Source organism: Schistocerca piceifrons, chromosome 7 (genome assembly GCF_021461385.2).
Source record: "Schistocerca piceifrons isolate TAMUIC-IGC-003096 chromosome 7, iqSchPice1.1, whole genome shotgun sequence".
Lineage (NCBI taxonomy): Eukaryota > Metazoa > Arthropoda > Insecta > Orthoptera > Acrididae > Schistocerca > Schistocerca piceifrons.
This window is the reverse complement of record NC_060144.1, coordinates 270,293,207-270,302,615: the sequence shown is the minus strand read 5'-3', so window position 1 is coordinate 270,302,615 and position 9,409 is coordinate 270,293,207.

Here is a 9,409-nt window from a genome sequence, read left to right as displayed (position 1 = left end):
ATGGGCTGTAGTAAAGACTTAACTGAAGAGTGGTTGACTGACACTTAAACAATTAAGAACAGAGAGTGTGGGAATACAGCTGATTGTCTAACTTTACAAAGTTTTTCCCAGATGAACAGTTCGTTAGTTTTTTAAAAAACAATATCATTGCCCAGCATTCGTCCAAGCTGCGGTATCGCATATCGATACCACAACATGGGCGTTCCACAGTTGGTAATGGAATGGCAAGTTTCCGTCAGACACCGATAGTAGCCACGCGGGATCTGGCAACAGAGCAACACCTCCACCAGCTCTGTACTTCGGGCGTCCTCTACCGTCGGAATACATGACGGCTGGCTGCAGCCGCTCAACCCACTTGCGCTAGGAGCAACTTAGGTTCTGGGACGCCGTATAGAGGCCGCCTAGTCACTGCTCCAACAGGTTTCGAGTCCCAGTCCGTCACCAATTTTCACTGCCGTCAGTCCATAGTACAGTTTCATGCAAGCCCGAATAAACTTTGCGTCGTAATTCGAATGGCACAGGCGCTGCAATATCGGACACTATTTGTCTGTTAACGACGGAACGAGATCCAGTGGCTGAAGTGATGCTGTGGGTAGTCGACCACATCACTAGCAGCTTTCCGTCCTCCAGTATGCAAAGTATGGTGAGGATTTACAACATAGGCAAGTAAGTAATAAGAGTTATTAACTGTTAGTACACTCTGAGCCGTGCACGGTTCGTGCCATTTGTTTGTCATCGTCTATTGTCGGAGCCAGTGTCTCCGGGACGTCGTCCGTCCGAAAGAAGCAAGGAGATCGGACCTGGAGTCGTTGAGTTGGAACGCGGCAGAAGTGCAGTCGCCACGTAGAAACAGTCGGCGACGGAGCGCTAGGGAGTCGCGGACAGCCAGTACTCGCTGACCGCTCGCGACACAGGATGAACTGTTCGACGGACGGAGATGGTAGCGGGATCTCGTCCATTTGGTCCCCCATTTGGGCGGCGTGTGTTTGGTCTTTTGACCGTTTCTGGGCCTCGTCACTGTGTCATCTTGCTGGACGTGGCTCGATTCCTTTTTGTGCGGAGACATCGTGGCCAATGGGCAAGAGTTACCTCTGCATGATTGGGTCCGAGCCAATGTTCCCGGATCGCCGTGTCTCCCAGTTCCCCACGGACAACGGACACAAATGGTTTAAATGCCAACGACCTTGGTTGGTTATTGGTTGGTCGTCTGGTCAGACGACGTGTTTTGTCACCGACCGTCTTTCGGTTTTGTGTGTGTGTCCGCCGATGATTTGTTCTAGTTCGTCAGTGATTCGTTTTACGAGTCTTAGAGTTTCTTGTGGCAGTGTTTCGTGCAACACTGTGTAACCTGTGGCAGTTCGACTGAGCAATGCCTTAAATGCTGTAATGCTGTCTGCGTACTGCAATAGCCAGTTGGTCGGCTGCGACAGAGCAGCGAGTGAGTGTTTTCTTACCGTGTGCATGCTGTCCGCCACCGCGTGTAGTTCCACAGCCGTTGCGATATTCCTATGTCAGGAGTTATTGTGCCTTGGTTTATTAACAAACTATTGCTTGAAGACGAGTGTTAATGGTCTCTTCGCCTCGCTGGCATTTTTGTTGTAGTGTTCTTGGTCTGGTGACCGAAATCAGGTGGTTGGTTGGTTCGTCGGCTGTCTGTCAGTTGGGTTGCCTTCCGATTTAGAGATTATTGGTCGGCCTGCCTGTCTCTCCTAAACGTTAGTGTTACAATTCCAGGCCGACCCTCGGAAACTTCTGAGCGCCGTTCCGTGTCTGTTACACAGTGACTTCCCTGTTTGAGTTTTAGTTGTTTGGTTGTGTGGCCTTCAGTCGAGTTTTTATGTATTCTGAATTAATGTTCCCGTCTTGTCCTTGAGACATAAAACTGTTATTCCTTATGCGGGGCTTTCAGCCGAATTTTACATCAAATCTTTTAAGGCCTTAAGCTGTTAAATTGTTGTTGATGTGTGGCCTTAAGCCGAGTATTAATATCTCTTAAATTAATGTCCTTGTCTTGCTCTTAAGGCATGAGATTGTTATTCTTTATTTCATACGAAAAGTTTTAAGACAAGGCCTTCTGCCTTTTGCTTGAATCTCCTCTTATTGCTTAATATGCGACCTCCAGCCTAATTCCGTTAAAATTAAATTGCTAAGGCCTTCAACCGATGAGACTGAAGATTTAGAAAATATTATTGGGTGAAACCTCCAGAAGAACCTTGTATTTCAATTTTGCTTAGACCTTGTGTCTTCGATTTTGAATGTGGTCTTCAGCCGTTCTAAAGTTTGTCAAAGGGGGTTGTAAAGGTTCATTATTTACGTGACCATTACGGATCTCCAACCACAGTTCTCGATAGCAGTAATATCGTACTACTTTTCTGCGAAATATTCACATTTGGTTTTATTAATGTATAGGTAGTCCGTCGGCCGTTGTGGCCGTGCGCTTCTAGGCGCTTCAGTCTGGAACCGTGTGACCGCTACTGTCGCAGGTTCGAATCCTGCCTCGGGAATGGATGTGTGTGATGTCCTTAGGTTGGTTAGGTTTAAGTAGTTCTAAGTTCTAGGGGACTGATGACCATAGATGTTAAGTCCCATAGTGCTCAGAGCCATTTGAACCATTTTTGTATAGGTACTCCGATGTATCGATATATTACAGTGATATGGTTCTTGTGTGTATTCACTTCTGAGACTGTCACAATCTTTGACTTACTTGTAACCGTTTTTGGCGCGAATGCGCACAGAGCAGTCTTTGTTTCACTTTGCACAAGTTATTTCGCTTTGTAAAAGAACAGTCAAATCTTGTTTGGTTAAAGTGGAAATTAAATATATGAAGATTGATACAAAACTGTTTTCTTGATTTGACAATTACGAAGTATACGTGAATTTACAAGAAGTTTAATAAAAATGTGGATCGTGAACACCAAGTCAAAAATTATTTTTACCGTACCATTGTTCTGATACGGGATTGTTTGATCATTAAGAATTTCCTGAAAAACTCATTTGTTAGGTCTTCAAATGTTGCTAAAATACGGATCTGGACCTTCTAGCAGTCAAAGTAGAATCACCCTAAAATCAACAAGATGAGCCATAACAACTTCGACGAAATCTACGTGGGAATCCATTCAAGATAATTGCCAAAATTAATGACATTTTTCCATTCTGACGATACCATCCACACTCAATAACTTTGTTGTTGGCCGATAAAGCGAATATATGCTGCGTGAGCAAAATTATTAATCTGATTTCTAACCTACTTTGCAAGTGGTGGTATTGTTAGAAGTTCGATTAAAGCTGTTGTAATATTGTGTTGATAAAGTTTGTATGTTGAGTACAAACTGATAGGGACTCACTTTGGCCCCTTTCCACAACCTAACCCGCTCTGTCCTGCTAGCTCAGGCATTTCACACTCATTGTTTCAACTAATTAGGTTCTGCGTTTTCTACATTTTGCTTAAATGACTGAACGATCATTAATGATAAGATTAGTTACGTTATTTGCCTGTGGTGGTCGTACCCCCTTCTGGCGAAATCAGACCAATCACAATGCGCCCATCATGGTCTTTTTTTTCATAGGTGACATGTAAGATTGTGGTCATACCCATTCATCTATCGCACACTGGCTTTGCCAAGTCGGTCAGTTGTTAGTTTAAATTTGTTCAATGCATGTAGATATTAGTTTTAGTGTTGTCCGTGCTTTATCGATCTCAATAACATTCTCTCATTAGCTCTTGTTCATGCGAGTCGCAACAAAAAGTATTACAATAAACTGAGGTTAATTATTAACTCATCTTTTATTTCATTAGATGATCCCATTTCTAATTATCTACTCTTTAATATTTGTATGAGCGGACCAACAAATCAGATTCATTTGCTAGAACCATCCTTTTCCTTGTTGTTCCGTTGCGCGACAATTCTTGGCGTCTGACTGTACGGCAGTGGCTCCCAACCTGGAGGTAATTATTCCGTGAGGGTACAGTGAAATTATCTGAGTGGTAAAAGCGAAAAGGGTTTCATCGTCTTTCAGCCATGAAACTATTTTTTCGAGAGATAATATTGACGGCGTAAGTTATCATTAATTACTTTTTCTCAATCACTAGCATTAATGCATGACACTATACTGAGGGAGCCCACATAGTTCACCCAATATGCACATACGTCGTGCTTTCTACCATACGTCGATGATGGTAAAAGTGACACATAACACGGTTTTTATAATTTAGTTATACAAAAGTAACCTTTAACTGTGAAATAGGTAAATAACTTAGAGAAATGTTTGGTACAGCAATGAATGCAGTGTATCTTCAAGTTTTATTTACAAATGTTAAATGTGGCTCCCTGTTGCAACACGCCAAATGTCCCATCTGTGCCGGCCGCGGTGGTCTAGCGGTTCTGGCGCTGCAGTCCGGAACCGCAGGACTGCTACGGTCGCAGGTTCGAATCCTGCCTCGGGCATGGGTGTGTGTCATGTCCTTAGGTTAGTTAGGTTAGTTAGGTTTAAGTAGTTTTAAGTTCTAGGGGACTTATGACCTAAGATGTTGAGTCCCATAGTGCTCAGAGCTGTTTGAACCATTTTTTTTGTCCCATCTGTAATCAGTTTCCTGCCAAATCCTATGAAGGAAGTCTTCATGTATGGCGCCAAGTGCTTGTATTATCCGTTGTAGCTCGTCGGCGTTACCAAGAAGCGGAGGAACAAACACTGTCTTCAACGTAATAGCATACACCGAAGTCCATTGGGGTTGAAGCAGATAATCTCTGTGGCCAGGATATTGTTCCACCACGCCCAATCCAAGTCGGCACATTCCTGCTGAGATACGCGGGAACTTCACGATGACAATGTCGTGGCGAGGCATATAGCTGGAAAATAAATTCAGTGCCGATATCCTGTTGTAACTGAGGCGTTAGATAATGCCCAGCATGTCCAGGTACGAGACGCCAGGTACAGTTGACTCGCGAGAAATGAAAAGACCATAAAGTGTGTTAAGCTTACAGGGCACATATATATTATACAGTGCTGTATCAAACATTTGTTATTTACCCTCTTCGTAATTAAATGTTACTTTTATGTAACAGATTTATAAACACCCTGTGCGTAACAAACGCTAAATATCTGCTGAAAATGTCTTCTCCAAGTTATAGTATGTCTTGCAATAGACTAGAAATTGCTTCATTACTCATTCTGAAACTGATAAATGGACTAACTGAGCCCAAGAGACAACAGTAATTAATGAGGGCTACTACGTTGCGTAATTATTAAATTAATATTATTGTGCTCAGACACAAAGCGTTAAGAATCTGCAACCTTCCAATTTCCGCCAATACAGGAGTCCAGCAATCAAGCGATTTATAAACAATAAGTATGGAGTACACATTTTAAATTGGTTGATTTTTAATACAGGTGCAGATGACGCGTGGGGAATAGTATTGCAAGAGATGTATATTTTGTACCAAGTCCGAAAGAACAGACACCACATCTATAATTAACGCATTAACATGCAGATGCACACCAAGCTCGAACTTTTTACGGGAATCAGTAAGATGCCGCGAGTATTGAGGCTAATGAACAGGGACACTACATCAGTAGTGTGTGTAATAAGTTCAGAATTTGTCCGTCGGGCGTGCTAGAGTAGTCTGTGCAGTTGGTGTGACCACTGTGTGCGGACGGTGTAGTGGTCAGCACATCAGCTTAATAAGCAGGAGATTTGAGATCGAGTCAGCGTCTGATACAAGTTTTCAACTTGCCCCATAGATATAAACCAATGCCCACTGGTAGCTAATGTATTTAATTGCTTTGTGTCTTGTTTACTGTAACGCCACCACGCGTTTCCGATAACGGCAATGGGAGGCCAAGTGCAGTGATATCGTGGTCGGTTAGTACTCACGGAGAGTTGACGGTCGATATGAAATGGAAAAGCGCCACAACGACGGGAGGCACGTCATAGTACATTTGGACCTGTCTAAATTTACTCTGGGTTTTGTGTTGTACTTTTTTGCTGGTTGCATATTACAGGGAATTTCACTGATGCGAAAATATTTCAGACACAAAGGTAATTAGAGTATTAAATCGAGTACACTATAAATAAATTACACTACTGGCCATTAAAATTGCTACACCAAGAAAAAATGCAGATAATAAACGGTTATTCATTGGACAAATATATTATACTAGAACTGACATGTGATTACATTCTCACGCGATTTGGGTGCATAGATCCTGAGAAATCAGTACCCAGAACAACCACCTCTGGCCGTAATAACGACCTTGATACGCCTGGGCATTGAGTCAAACAGAGCTTGGATGGCGTGTACAGGTACAGCGGCCCATGCAGCTTCCACACGATATCACAGTTCATCAAGAGTAGTGACTGGCGTATTGTGACGATCCAATTACTCGGCCACCATTGACCAGACGTTTTCAATTAGTGAGAGATCTGGAGAATGTGCTGGCCAGGGCAGCAGTCGAACATTATCTGTATCCAACAAGGCCAGTACAGGACCTGCAACATCCGGTCGTGCATTATCCTGCTGAAGTGTAGGGTTTGGCAGGGATCGAATGAAGGGTAGAGCCACAGGTCGTAACAACGTCCACTGTTCAAAGTGCCGTCAATGCGAACAAGAGGTGACCGAGACGTGTAACCGATGACACCCCATACCAGCACGCTGGGTGATTGATACGCCAGTATGGCAATGACGAATACACGCTTCCAATGTGCGTTCACCGCGATGTCGTCAAACACGGATGCGACCATCATGATGCTGTAAACACAATCTGGATACATTCGAAAAAGTGACGTTTTGCCATTCGTGCACGCAGGCTCGTCGTTGAGTACACCACCGCAGACGTTCCTGTCTGTGATGCAGCGTCAAGGGTAACCGCATCCATGATCTCCGAGCTGATATTCCATGCTGCTGCAAACGTCGTCGAGCTGTTCTGGCAGATGGTTGTTGTCTTGCAAACGTCCCCATCTGTTGACTCAGGGATCACGACGTGGCTGCACGGTCCGTTACAGTCATGCGAATAAGATGCCTGTCATCTCGACTGCTAGTATATGAGGCCGTTGGGATCCAGCACGGCATTCGTATTACCCTCCTGAACCCACCGATTCCATATTCTGCTAACAGTCATTGGATCTCGACCAACGCGAGCAGCAATGTCGCGATACGATAAACTGCAATCGCGATAGGCTACACAATCCGACCTTTATCAAAGTCGGAAACGCGATGGTACGCATTTCTCCTCCTTACACGAGGCATCACAACAACGTTTCACCAGACAACGCCGGTCAACTGCTGTTTGTGTATGAGAAATCGGATGGAAACTTTCCTCATGTCAGCACGTTGTAGGTGTTGCCACCGGCGAAAACCTTGTGTGAATACTCTGAAAAGCGAATCATTGGAATATCACAGCATCTTCTTCCTGTCGGTTAAATTTCGCGTCTGTAGCACGTCATCTTCGCGGTGTAGCAATTTTAATGGCCACTAGTGTGATATACGCCCTCAAACGGAAACTTTTTGGTCGCTCTTATACCAGGCGGTTATATTTAAAGTGCAGTTACTCACAGAGGTCCACTGTGGGCTGTAATTATCGTATGGCAGCGAAACTTGGTAGATATTCTAATGTGTTAATGCCGAACGGACGTACACTGGAAAAAAAATTAATTCAAATTTTGGTCACCAGTGCAGATCTGGCGCTGTGAATGCAACACGGAGGTGGGCAGAAAAAGGTCAGACAAATGAGAAAGGCGTAATGCTGATTTTATTATTAACCGCCGCTTTCACAGTTTGTTCGTTATGAGGACCGGAGACGTCGATGATATTCTTTACAGCGCGAGATTTGCACCTCGTGGCCAAAATTGGAATTAATTTTTTCGAGCGTAAACCGTAGCGCATTAACGCTTTAGCATATCCACCAAGTTTCGAATAGTTACAGCCCACACTGGGTCTCTGAGTAGCTGCACTTAAACACCCAGTACTAACCGTGAAAACCATAGCACATAGGTAATTACAACTGCTTGGTTATAATATATGAGACATATGTCTTTGGATTTTTGGTTCTCCTGTGCAACACGAAAAACTGTGCTGGCATCTCTGTGTCGCAGGTAGCAGCTGGATTCGAAATTGTAATACTCTGCGTGCCGCAGGCTATGTTGTGAAGGTTGCGGACCATCGGGGCAAGGCTAGCAGCACACGACGGACCGGTTTTGCTACTTCGGCCTTGGTGGTCTAGTGGTTCTAGGCGCGCAGTCCGGAACCGCGCGACTGCTACGGTCGCAGGTTCGAATCCTGCCTCGGGCATGGATGTGTGTGATGTCCTTAGGTTAGTTAGGTTTAAGTAGTTCTAACAGGGGGAGGCCGCCAATTGTGAAATTCAGATTCGATTCATACTGCGCATAATAAAAGCTCATGGCCAGAGATGTAATGTGGCAAAGCACCAAGATGCACTTCTCAGCCGTTGTCGAGAAAATCGACAGTTAAAATAAACCGTTGCGGTGAAATGCCCTCTACGGTTAATAGTTTCATGCAGCGTCGTGGCGCAGCGGTAAGCGCTCGGGTTTGTAATCGGAAGGTCGCCGGATCGAATCTCGTGCCATGCGACGTTTTTTTATTATTAGGTTTTTGTAATTCAAATATATATATATATTACAAAAACCTAATAATAAAAAAAAAATGTTGCATGGCACGAGATTCGATCCGGCGACCTTCCGATAAACTATTAATGAATTGCTTATGCATTTTGGTGAAGGCGGATCGCTCTCCAATTGTACCGCCTCCATTTTTCCGTTTGTTTAACAGGGTGTACCAAAGCTCTCACGTCCGCACTGAATTTCGACGATGTTATAAGTTGCGCTAGGGACTGCATCTACCTTCTTTCGAAGTTAGCAGGCAACTACGCTTTTATGCGGCGGCTCGTTTCGGCCCATTCAACATCTGTCCTTCAAGTGTAACGAGCGAGTAACGGAGCTTATATTTCATACCTGCCACAGCAAATTTGTGTTCGTGGGGTCTCTATTCTAATTCGAACGTTTGACTTACGCTATACGTATTCTTTTCGGAATATCGTTTCTACGTCTTCCGTTAACTATACGTGGTTAACATTATGAAGACAATTAATAACATTTGTGAAATACAACTTTGTTTGCGAAAAACATAATGATGTTCGAAGTCGCCAGTTTTTCCACGACAAACGACCTTCAACAACTTATTATATGCATAATTGTTGCAACTGATTGCCAGGAATTATATATATATATATATATATATATATATATATATATATATAGACACATTTGAATAACAAAAACAAATACTAAAAAAAAAAAAATTGCATGGCGCGAGATTCGATCCGGCAACCTTCGGATTACGAACCGGAGCGCTTACCGCTGCGCTACGACGCTGTAGATAATTAATAATCGTTGAGA